The following is a 13,893-nucleotide window of genomic DNA, read 5'->3' on the forward strand; positions in this document are numbered from 1 at the left end:
CACTAATGTTAAAGGAAGACGTTTTTCATAAGACGACGTCAGAACCGTAGTACGACGCGGACAATCAGAACTGAAATGACTGTTTTCGTTACAGAGAAAACATATTCCTTCTTGCCCTGCATACGTGACATGGATCCGGTAACCACTAGCAGGTAAGTGGGAAGGAATATTCTTTTTATCGCACATGTCCACAGTCCGGATACCATTATAACACTGGAAGTGATGTTGTTCTGACCAGCGTTCCCATCGGATATGCCGTATGACTCCAAACGGAAGCAACGCTGGTTTAAGAAATGAATCGTCCACTTCAGGAGGAAGGTTATAAACTCTAACCAGAGCATTTTCAAGAAGGACTTGACTAACGGAACCATCTCGATGTGTAAACAACACTTTAGAACCAACCCGAGAGAAAAGCCGTTCTACTTGAACGGGATTGTAAAACTTCACAAATAATGCATATAAATCAGAGTCAAAGCAAGCAGTATCTACCTGATCAGATGTAACACGGATAACATCAGCCAACCAATCGTGAATTTCTAAAGAGCCAGGTTGAACACGACGCGTACTCTTGTCGAAACTGAAACGAACAGTAGCTCGACGATAAACAGACTTAGGAGACTCGACAAACACCATGGCGTGGGCAGAAAACACCGCCGCCAAGAGAAAAACGACAACAAACTCCGCTAAACAACTACGATGTGACTCCGGCCGATACACCAACAAGACTGAGTAGCTTCGACACAAGCGGCGCTGCGGCACAGGCGGAAGTTAACTACGACCTGCTCGCTTGACGCATAAGGTGACAGTATGCCATTAGGCTATCCAGTCATGGCTAATGGCCAGACAAAAACTTCCATATGTCTTCAACCATGTGTCTACAACATGTACTCTTACATTCCTTTTGTATATTCCCAAACAGGGGTGACATTTTACTTGAAAGTCGCTGGTCCAGTGTCGGCAGATTAATACGATATTGCAGAGCCTGTTTTGTTTCTAAATATGATTAAATACTCGTTTGGATGTGCATGCATGTACATATATTAAAAAAGAACAGGCAGTCAGCAGTGTACGCCATAGGACACCCTTTCAACTCCATTGTTGAATATACTTCACTCAGCTTTTTATTACAGAGGGCAAACAGACCTCTGAGTAAACATGCTGAGCTGCCTTGGCAGTGCGACTAGGTCACAAATAGATACAGCTTTGTAACAGCTCACGAAAAGTGACAGCACTTTCTCCATATACTTCCGTATCCTACAGTGTTGTCAGATATTGCATATGGCTCGACAGATTACTGTAATGTAGCTTGTTATATTGACCACCTTGTGAACGAGTTCAATTTAGCATCTGCGGTGGCCGGCCAGCAGCCGAGTTTTATAAGACTTTATGTGCTCCCACTGTCTTTCTACACACAGTCTCTCTCTCTCTCTCTCTCTCTCTCTCTCAGAATTCAATTATATAATGCAAGTCTGATCCATCTAACCACAAGGTACCATTAGCAACAATATATTCAAAATTAGATTTTTCAAAATAAAGAACTTGAGGAAATTAATAAGAACAATGTTATTAGAAAAACGGAAAAAATGAAACGATTAGCTAATCCACTGAAAGAATGTAATGTATTCTGTATTTGTGTAAGAAGGTGCATCATAGTGAACTCAGTAGAGGTCCTGGCTAGTAAATTCATCCCATCAGTATTAAATGAAACACATCTGGGACGTTATCAGGTGACAGTTCTAAGTACAAAACCATGGACATTATACAGGTATTGCGTAGCCTGTGTGCAGACATCTGATTCTACATACCTCCAAAAACTTACCAAGGACTTGGTGAATACGTGCGCCACTGAACCACTGTTGTATATCATTCCAAAATTGTACCAACACGATATTAAGAAGGTGGTCATAATTGTTTACTTCTCCATTCTATGTTATAAGTTTGTGTTTTCACTAGGTATAATATTAACTAAACGTCTGTTACTATACTCAGATCAGTTATACTTGTTGTATTTGTTTATATCATTTACGACTTATTTTCCAGCATTATTACGACACATCCCTGTGTTTATCAGACTAACCGTCATGCATGCAAGGAACGTGAAAAGGTTTAGAGAGTTACTACACATCTCACTCTGTTTAAAGCACTAGCCAGGTAAGATGGACCTTGGACACAAAGTAAGTTCCTGCTGCACCTGAACTGTGAGGAGATCCGATGAGTCTATGTACATCTGGAATAGATCAAGGAATCTCTATCCACGCCTTCTCTCATGGTATCTCTTTGCTTCATTCCCAGTTAGACCCAGCCTACCTCCCAATGCCATCATTGTCTCAGTTTCCTTAGGCTTCAGAAACAGAATCCCCAGGATAAACCTCTAGCAGATATCCACGACCATTACGGGTCGGTGCTTGAGATGACTCAGAGAGTGCGAATTCACGTTTAGTCTTATGGTTCTGCTAATACAGTATCTGAATGAAAGCAAACAGACACACCTACATAATGAGGAATGGACCACTAGACACGATAACAGGCGGATCCACCAGTGTGCGAGAAGTATTGTGTTGTCAGTAGCATAGCTGTAACAGCAAATGGGTGGTATAGAGATCTCAGTGACATCAAATGTTTAGTCACTGGATGTCACCTGAGTAGCAAGTCCATGAGGGACGTTTCCATCTTTTCAAACAGGCCCAGGTCGAGTGTTGGTGATGTGACTGTGAAGCGAGAACGTAAAGAAACAACGACATCTAAACCAAGACTAGACAGAGCTTATGTATTGTTGGACGGAGGCAATCGAGCGGAAGGTGGTTCTAAGCAACTGCATGAAATCAGCAAAATGAATCATTCGTTAATTCCGAAGTGGTGCCAGCAGTGCAGCTAGGACAAGAGGTACTCGTAAGTCACACAGTTCTGCCTCCCTAGACAGGATCCTATACGAAGCCATACGATAATTCCGAGTATCCTATTTTACTGAACTGGAAAGCAGTTATCTTCTTTAAGAAAAGCAATGAATTTTATGGAATTGTAAATTGCATAATTAAATCTTGAGCATCATTCTTAAATAGCTGACGTAATTTTATTAAAACGATAGTTAATGTTTCACAAAAATATAATTACGAAGAGAAGTTTTAAAGAATTCAGTTTAAAGTTTCTTCTTATTGAGATAACAGTGTTTATTATTTCATGTGCTGTAAACTTAACAGTGTTTCTAATATTGTGTTGTGACTAAAATGTTCGGCCGTGATGAGAGTCCAGTGATAGATTAGTTTCTGGTCCCGATGCTAATAGTCGAACGAGATTTGAAGTTCATATTACGGTGACAGTATTCAAGAACTACAACTTTCATTCATATAACTTGTGCGTACTATGGTAAGCTTATAGCTACAACTATTCAAAGTAAGCTAGATTCAGGTGTCACATGTAACTTCCGAGCCAAATGGTATCAGGAAGTGAATGTTCCTTGAGAACACAAATAATAATCAGTGCAAAAGATGCAATTACTTGGTAACTCTTTCAGTCGTAGTAAACTGACTGCAGTTACTTGTTAACTCTTTCAGTCTTAGTAAACTGACCTAAGAACCCCTTGTCTAAGTTAGAAGTGCTCCATCTTTAGTAGGCATTTACCTACAAACATAATTAGCTTCCTACTCCAATGCACAGATAGCAATGTTACTGAAAGGCAGCTGTTGTATAAGTGTATTAATACTTCTCCTGTGTGGTTTATGTCAAATCACTGGTACATTACTTGCTAAACTGCGCAACTGTCTTGTATCTTATCGTCAAAAAAGAATTTCAGTATCTAGTAAAGTCAGCCCAATAGCTAACATTCATTGTGAACCATGATAGTACTTGGTACAAGTCTGCCTAATTAGGATGACAACGGTCTCCGTAACCCGACACTTTTTTATTAAACGCGACAACGGTTAAATAAGTACCCTTTCAAGCAAGTAACATTATCGGTGTACTGCTAATATTAGTAGTAGTGGGTGATATTGTACGTGGCGCCGCGGGAAAAGAAATTCTTTAGCTTTTTACAGAGTAAAATACAGATCATAGCATATGTACTAAGCGTGTTACAAGCACTGAGTCTCCAGGGGCAGCAGTGAATTCAGTAAAGTAAATTCAGTAAATTCAGTAAAGTAAACAGTAGCAAATATTCAGGGAGTTTAGAAAGTGAACTATAACTCATATTCAGTATTAAATTGATACAAATACAGTAGTAGATCAAAACCAACCATAAACGATTAAATTCAGATGATGAACCAGTCACAAACAGAATATGAACTAAAGGATGGAAAAAATGAGACAGATTACGTGGGAGATAGTAGTTATGTGATTGAATCTGTTGATGTGTTCATTCGCTATAAACAGAAATAACCTATTGAGACACGTGAGGCAGAATCAAACATGAAGATACGGTAGAGCAAGACAGTGAAAAATGTTTGATCATGAGAGATAAGTTAAAAATTTTATCTACATAAAATCAAGCACTAGATAATAGGTTTAACAGTCAAATTAATGGCAAACTTATGGTCTTGATGATTAATTCAAAACAAAATAACCTTAATAATCAGCTGAAAGCACAAAATAGTAAGCTTGAGGATCAAATGAGAACTCAGGGCACAAAGATCAGTAAATAGATCAAAAAAGGAGTCAAAAATGTAGGTGTTTTGAGTACTGCGACAAGGACAGGAAACTTGAAATAAATGCCATAACTACCCATGTGCCTGCTATGCTTGGCCAGATCAGTGATATCAACGAAAGGTTCGATTTAGAAATCAAAAAGATCCAAGACACAGTAGAAACTTCGATGGTAACGAAAGAGTGTGGAATGATCTTCGGTTTGAAATGTTGTTCATGAATGAAGAAATGATGTCTCACTTTTGAAAAAGACAGTGGTTGCTACTAAAAAGAAATTAGTAATCGGCAAATATTTGCGAACAGAAGTGTAAGCTAAACTCTTCACAAATTGAAGGCAGGAACTGCGACCTTGAAAAGAAAATAAGAGCCAAGTCCAGTTGTGTCAATGATAGGATGCTTCCTAACAACTAGAAAATTAACAACGATTTGATCTTACCAAAACAGATACTGGCCAGCAACTGGCACCCACTGTATTTTCTGAAAAATTTCAGAAGGTTTTTTCCTGATTATTTCACAGATCAGGAAAAAGATTAACGTAGTTGTCAGTGTATTAGCAAGTGATGCGAAATGAAGGAGACTGAACTTCAACACTGATCAGATAACGTTTGACGAATTCAAACTAAAGTTTACCGAGGAATACTGATCACAAGGAAAAGCAATAATGTTTACGACAGAAATTATAATGGCCAGGTCGTATAATAGAGGCAGTAACTCTATGAAAGTTTTCTGTGAATCCTGGTACCGAAAACTGACACACTTAAGAAGTAGATGATGCGAATCTCTGATTATTTGGGAGCAATGAAAAATGTTGCCAGAGAATTCGAAGAGATACGTTGGAAGTTTTTCTGCGTTTCTGGAAAGAGTAGAGGATGAAGATCATTGGAGAACTAATCGTTATTATCTCCAGAATAACAACAATAGTGCTAATCAAAATGACAACGAACAAAATGGCGGCGATAGGTATCGTGTTAAAATGGTTCAGCAAAGTTCGGTCTGACGTCGACGTACTTCGGCTGCACGCTGTAGAGGATTCGCACCGCGACTTTACTACGACAGCAACCACGCGGAAAATTGAAGAACGCGTTTGTTGCGGGCCAAACTGACACGGATGTATTTTTAAGGCCCAAATGTGAGAAACAATCCCGGCGTAGACGTAATGAATTTAGTACACGAGAGGGCGACAGCGAAGCACCGCAAGCCGCTGCAAGCGAAGGGACAAATGTGCTCAGCAATGAGTCACAGCAGGCAGGCGACCAAGGTTCACGTGCTGGCAGATAGAGCCTCCGCCAGTAATTAACAAATCATATCAGTCAGCTGCCAGTGTGGAAGCTGTAGTTACGGCAGCAGGGCAGAGTGCGGTGTCACAGTGCAATGCAAAGAATCTGCTGCGGGAGTTAACGACTCCGTATCAACAGAGAACATGAACTTATTCGTATCCGATGAAGAAAGCGCGGACAACATTTTAAATCATAAAATTTCCGAAGATGAGATGTCAGGGATTGCAACTTGGTGCGAACAAATGGATGATCTGTACCAAGGGCTGAAGCAATGCGAGCGCGAGGATTTCAAAAGGAACTACACAAATAAAATGTTAGGTGACAGTGAAAGGAGATAAAGGAATGTCGAGAGAGAGGGGAGTGGAAGAAGATGAAATCCTCAGCATTGCTGATGAAGCATTCTCTACTGACCAATCGCCCTCAGAACAAACTATTTGCATTAGGCCGGAAGAAGTAGGAACAGACGATTGTTTACGAATTACTGAAGTTCACGATTACTACACAAGTTACGAAGTAAAGGTAGAAGTCATTAGAGCTGATGACATCTCAGATGAAGAGCCTGCTGGGACAGAAAAGGAACTACTAACGTCAGAAAAAAACTTGTCCCTGAGTATTTAAGACCTGACAAAAGATCAGATGAAGTAATCAACATCTTAATAAGAAAAGTGACCTACAATGGTTAGATATAGACGTTAGTTCAGATGAAGAATATATTGAAGTAATAGAAATCGAGGAATACGTGACTAAATGTTGTTTGGTGCCAACAGATGAAACAGTTTCAAAACAAGAACCAGAGGTAAACAGAACTAAGGAAAAAAGACCTTCCGGAGGCTACTGGTAAAACCAGTAAGCTAATAAAAAGTCAAGTACTGGCAGAATTCTAAAGTAAAGGACTATAAGTCGAAGATGACCTCGTGGCCGTTCCAGATTTCAAAGCCAAAATGATCTTGGAAATAGATTGGCTGAATAAAGAACAAGTAATTATTGACTATGGTAAAGAAACTGTCAAAGTAAACATCAAATCCAATAGTTTGGAAGTAGGGTTTGCAGAAATTCAAATTTCAGAAGACGCTAAACTTTGAGTCATTGCAGTTATAAACTGATCCTGAAAATGAAGGTGTATCTAGATTTTTGAAATGAACCATGTTGAAAGCTTAATTGATGATGATCCGAAAGAGGATGATTTTAATGAAATCGTTGAGATCTTACGGGACCTTACACTATAATAAAAATCTGAACCGTTCACCATATTAGGAATAAATTGGGATGTATTTTCGGACAAACCTGGGCTAGTTAAGAACTTAGACTACCGTATCGAAACCCTGGCACACTAGCTATTTTTCGTGCACCTTATTCGGTTCCCTTGTCCAAGAAAAAAGTTATACAGACAAAAATAGATAAAATGGTTGAACTGGCAGTAACTGAAGGAAGCAACAGTGAATATAATAGTATTCTCACTATCGTAAATATGAAAAATGAAGGCGACTGAGTGGTGAGTGAACAAGTAGACCAAACCGAAATTTAGATGAGATGTTCCAAAAATTTCATACTTTAATTTGACGGCTAGGTACCTGCAGATTTCGCTGAATGCAAAATCTCTCAAATATATCGTATTTTTAATTGCAGGAAAGTTTTACCAGTGTAAAGTTGTCCCTTCTGAGCCTAACAGTCTGTTTCAGTACTTATCAAAGCTTCAGAATCAATACTACGATGAGAACTAAGTGCCAGATTGACAATGTATGGTCTTCAACCAGACAGGATGACCTTAAAACTGAAAAAATGTGATTCTTTAAAAACTGAAATAAAATTCCTGGGATATATTAGTAACATTCTTGGGATTGGCAAGGACTCAGAAAAATTAATGCTATTAAAAAATACCGTCCACCCAAGAACAAAAACAAACTAAAAGCTTTCCTTGGTCTCTGTGGACTTTATCGCAAATTTCCAAAGGGTAAAGTATTTAACAGTCCTTATTTAAACAACCTACTTCGAAAGAAAAGTGATTTTATTTGGACTAGGGAATGTCAGGATGACCTCGAAAAATTAAATGTAGGCTAATGAGAAACTGTTTTACACCATCCTGCATTAACAGAACACTTCCACATTTATGCAGAGAGCAACGCATATGGAATCGGGTTTCCATGAAACCAATAGTGAAGAAGAAACATGTCACAAAATAATAGCCTTCACAATTAGGACGTTAACTAAATACAAAAGGAATTACACCACATCAGGAAAGAAAGCCTTAGCAATCGTATAGCGTTTGAAGAAGTTCCGAAATTGTTGATTGAGATATAAAGTAGCTATACGTACAGAACATAATGCTCAGATTTTTCTGAAATATTGGCGTCTATTAACCCTCACATTAACACTGTGGGCACTCTGCCTTCAACAGTTCGCTTACGAAATTTGTTATGTCAAAGGGACTGACAATAACGTAGTAGATGCCTTATCTAGATTATTAGAACATCTAAATTGTGTGCCAAAACAAAATAATTAAAAGGTACTTTCCATATGAAGTTCATTAATCAAGTAACTGGGGAAAGGGAAGTCTGAACAAGTTTTTAAAAACATGACGCATTACCAAAGTGAAGATAAAGCTTGTAAATAAGTAAAAGTCAATTTTGATAGTGAAATTATCCCCAAATTGCCAAATATTATAAGATATTTAAAGGCGTTTTGTGTAAAGGAAAAAGTCTGGATATTGAGGATTGGAGAGTATGTTGGCAGTCTCACTTCGACTCTGTGGTAATAGACTACTTTCACTTTGCATTAGGACACTGTGGACAAAAATGAGAAGAAAAGCATTCAAGAGTCATAGCAATAATCAGTATGTGACCATGAAAGTAAATTACCGCATGAAGTCATGCGACATTTACGAATGAGCGAAGGTAGCGGAAGATAGGACTTATTATGCGTGGATTTGTACGGCGCCCTTTCGAAAACTGCAGGAAATTGTACATGTATCTTAGTAGTGTCAGAAGGGCTTTCAAAATTTGTAAAACTTTTCCCTGTCAAGAAGACATTAGCTGAAGCAGTATTTAGTGGGATGGTGGAATATTTCAATACGATAGGAAAATCTAAATCTAAATCACTGTTGTCAGATGACGGGCCTCAGTTTATTTCAAAGATTTAAAATGAGGGTATGGATCAGTACAATGACCATATAAAAAATATTTTGCCCTAGCAAGTAGTCCGGTTAAATGCTGGATGCTTGAGCTAGGAAGATTATGCAGAACTTATTGCCACCGCAATCATAGTGTGTGGGGCACATTTATGTCGAAATTTGAAGTTGTCATGAGTGCCCTACACAATGAATTTACAATCTTTACACAAGAAGAAATCTTACTAAATAGTAAAAGTAAAACCGTAATAGAAAGACGTTAGAATTTCCATATATTTAGACTTGAGACTGGACAGAGAAAAGGAATTAGTGAGGAGAAGAATAAAGCAAAAAGCGGAATCCTTGTCTCGGAGGCATGATCAAAACCCTCAAAATTACCAAGTTCAAAACTGTAGATTCTGTTCTCGTCAAAATCTATGAAAAATCTAGATAAGTAAAACATGAAATTTCCAAATTTAGATATATTTACAATGGCCCATTTCAAGTGCAGGGAACGTCTCACGTTTACGCATACCAACTGGTGTACCCAAAATGAAAGAAATTGAAACCTTATCTCCACAGAACAAAATAAAATGAGAACTGGTTCGAAACAGGTCATGAATAATATGTGCTATGTTTTGCAACGTATGTTGTCAAGATTTACTGTTATCGTTTTGCTAATATATGTCTATAAGTTTCACATTCTTAGTAACTGTGTATAGAGTGAAATCTACTTTCCAAACGAAAGTAAAATGACGTGTCAAAAGGCTGTACTCCATAACGAGCTGCAGCTTGACATAATGGCCTATGGATATGTGAAATGACAGCATACTTTTTTGTTAAGTGCATAGAGAAAGAAACGGTGTTTCAAACGGTCTGCCAAAATCTCAGTGGGCAGCCAAATGTGCACCCGGTAAAACATGGTTTGTATACAAAGATGGTGGAGTGGACTGCCTGAAATATGACGAGGCAGTGAGGAAGTCTATGTCTATAGAAAATAGTGATCTGTTATTTTATTGAACTGCATAAAAATTATCGCAGCCAAAAACACCTATCTCTGAAAGTAATAATTATTACTCATTATTATTCCTGAACACACACTGAAACTAAAAGAAAATAATAATAAATTTAAAAGTTAATATTTCTTTTAAGACAAACTAAATGAAATGCTTAATGTTAGTTATAAACAGCTATAAACACAGAGAAAATTTCAAATAATGTATATATAAAAGCTTGTATCAGATGTTCTCCCTTGTATTTATGTAGTTTTGTGTTCTCTTATTTATGTGTTATTCTCATGTGGGTGCAACCAATGTTATCTCCATGGCGAAATCTTATGTTAAATGCAAATAATGTCGTTCTTGTGTTAATGAGATGAAATGATGTTCTTTGTCTTTATAATGCTATTTATGGAAAGCTTATGACAGTTGTGATGTATTTGAAATTATTTGTTTTCTTCACCCAACACTGTATGAGGCGCACTGAGTGTTTCACTGATGTATTCCTAATAGGAAACATCACTGAAACCTGGGGCATATATAACATTATTATTGATATTACCTACGAGTATAATTATCTTATCTACCTTCTTTGTCTGTTTTAACATAATGTGACTTCATAACCATGATCTTTGATGTAACATTCACATAAATACTTTATTCATTATTTATGATAATTTATATAATTGTAATTGATCTATGGGTATAACTTCCAAAGTAATATACTGTAAGAGAATGAAAAAGGTTAAAACTTTACTTGTAATAATGGTTCATCCATAGGGACAGTAGATATTTAATCATGTAAAACTTGTAGCGAAGTCCCTTTGCAATGGAACTGGCTAGGCGGGAAGAGAAAAGATGGGTCTGGCCGTCTAACTGCAAGACTCTTGTGTGGCATGAGTAACTCGGTGCTAGCAGGCACGATGTACGCATCTTGTGGACTGAGAGGCGAAAATCGCAAGACTGTATAATATAGCCATGGATGTGGATGTAATTTGGCTTATTATCCATGGCATACTTTGGTTAGCTCTGTACTACGAGAATCCGATACTAAGAAGAGAACTTTCAGATCCCGTTACAAAGGAAGAGACATGGGTAGTTCTGCCGCCTATTTGAATAACAGAGGAGATTGACACTGCCACCACTTTCATCTCAAATTAACAGTTGAGTACTGTATAACTGCATGGGACAATTATGAGAGTTCTTTTTCAATAAGAAGTGTGTGTTCCGTTAACTCTGTGTTGAGTCAGCATATTTTATTTTTAGTCCGTTACCTAGACAGGGTCCAGTACCAAGCACTACGATAATTCCGAGTATCCTACTTTACTGAACTGAAAAGCAATTATCTTCCTTAACAAAATTCAATGAAATTTGTGGAGTTGTAAAGTACATAAATACTTAGTGAACGTAAGTATTGAAATAGTCCAAGTAATTCGCTTAAAAGGACACTTAAAGTTTTATCAAAGCACAGTTACTAAGAGAAATACATTTTTCAGTTTAGATGTTATTCTTATCAAAATGACAGTCTTTATGATTGCATGTGTTATATAGTTAACAGCGTTGAACCACGAATTTACTTACAAAATCTTTTCTTAAAAAATTTACTTTATTTACTAGCGATTCATCAAGAACATTAACACATTTAATCACACTATGTGAGCGTGGAAGTAGTTGCCAGTGGGTAACTGATGAAAACAAATTTCTTTCAACAAATGTAAATTTTATTCCTAAAAACCCTTCCCCGTTTTTTTCAAACAACAGACTTAAAAGTTATAATCAGAAAGCTCCCTCCAAATAGCAAGTTACAATTTATTCAGAGGCAGAAATAATTTTTTTTTTTGTCCGTATGAGCTTTCAGGCTGAGAAGCTTGCCGCTCCCTTTTAACACGGACGTAGTCACGACCGCTTACAACAACCTCTGAAAGACTACACTGGTGCAAATCTGCAACACACTAGATTACTTTAAACTAAAAATTTCAACAACTCACACAAACACAAAAACTATGCTCCCCGTAGGAGGTATGGAAATGGTACAAGACACATTAAAAAAGTTACTTGCCACTGAAAGTGCAACTCGTTTTTAAAAGAAAACTTTTACGGTGGAAGGGTGGAAACTTTATATACTAAAATGACCGTATAAAAACAACCCATGAAATGCAGTCTTACATAAAATACACAAAAATGCTCTACATTACACATATACCGCCTCTCAAGATGATAGGAAAGATAAAAACATATTTCAGGAATTGACAGAGGCAGCTATTAACGTATGGCAGTTGGACAAGGGGATTACTGACCAACCCGAAGCCGCCCTTACTCCACAAGGGAAAATCGGGCCACCAAATTCATAAATAACCACCTTCCCGCGGGTGGGCAAACAGAGAAGAATGGTGGGACGACCCCAAACAAAGCGGCTGGTGAACTCACCAAGAAAACAAGTAGAATTTATCAAGTAAATGAAACACCATGTCTCCAATCACTTAACTTCTAATAAACTGCGATTTCTGGCGAAGATCTGCCGCAGCACCCCCAACGCTCTGCCGAACCGTCCGCTGCCAGCCGCTTCAACGGACGGAGGAAGGCGCGCCGATCTCCCGTCTCACGGCGTCGCAGCTCGCACCGGCCAGGCCGATGTCGTGGTTTGACTCCTGTTGCTCTCGTGTCGACCGCGAAGCCACTACCCCTTTATATGCGGCGCGGCCCACTAGATTCACGTGGGGCCTCACTTGCGCCGATGCTCAAGGCGGACAAGTCATCTTCTGTCTCAGTGCGCGACCGACCCACCGATCGATTCAACCGCCAATGACCGTTGTCCGAGCAACTCGAACAGACTGGCGGCCTAACGCGCGGACTCAGATGCAGGAACTCAGCCCCGACCGGGCGACCACTAGACGAGTTCTGTTACTGGAGGAATAGTAACACTCTCATTTTCTGGGTTTAAAGTTTGATCCAAACGACAGACATACTCGCACTCCGACGACAGACAGACACTAACTGCCGCACAATTGCGAACGAGAGACAGACCAGCAACTGGTGACGTGAGACTGACCCAGCCTCACTCGTACTGACCAACCGCCGAGCTGATAGGACCCCTTAAATGCACATGAACAGGCAACCTTTCCCCTTTTCCACCAGAGGCAGACACCAAAGCTTCGATTGCCACAGCGGCGCCACCGCCAGAAACGGAAGGCGACTGCTTCACACTACGCGCTGCTGCGCGCTCTTAAAAACAGCAAATTTTACCACGGCTCAAGTGTTTCTAATATTGTGTTGCGACTAAAATTTTCAGGCTAGATCTGAGTTTAATAATAGACCAGTTTCTGGGTCCCCATGCTGATAGTTGTGCTAGATTTAAATTTCATCTTATGTTAACAGTATTCAAGAAGTACAACTTTCATTCTTGTAACTTCTGTGTACTATAGTAACCAAATAGCTGCAACTGTTCACAATGTACTAAGTTCACTTATCACATGTCCTATCTCAGATAAATATAACGAAGTGATTTTTCCTCGACAATAATAACAATCAGTAAAGAAGATACTTTATAGCTATTTAAATGGTAGTACATAATTATTTACTGAATATAAGTTTTGAAATACTCCACATAATTTTCAACAAAGAATAATTTAAGTTTCATCAAACTAAAATTACTAAGAGAAGTTTTAAAGTATTCAGTTTAAAGATTATTCTTATTAAGATAATAGTGTTCATTATTTCATGTACACTCCTGGAAATTGAAATAAGAACACCGTGAACTCATTGTCCCAGGAAGGGGAAACCTTATTGACACATTCCTGGGGTCAGATACATCACATGATCACACTGACAGAACCACAGGCACATAGACACAGGCAACAGAGCATGCACAATGTCGACACTA

The sequence above is a fragment of the Schistocerca gregaria genome, chromosome 5, assembly GCF_023897955.1.
Source record: "Schistocerca gregaria isolate iqSchGreg1 chromosome 5, iqSchGreg1.2, whole genome shotgun sequence".
NCBI classification, from domain to species: domain Eukaryota; kingdom Metazoa; phylum Arthropoda; class Insecta; order Orthoptera; family Acrididae; genus Schistocerca; species Schistocerca gregaria.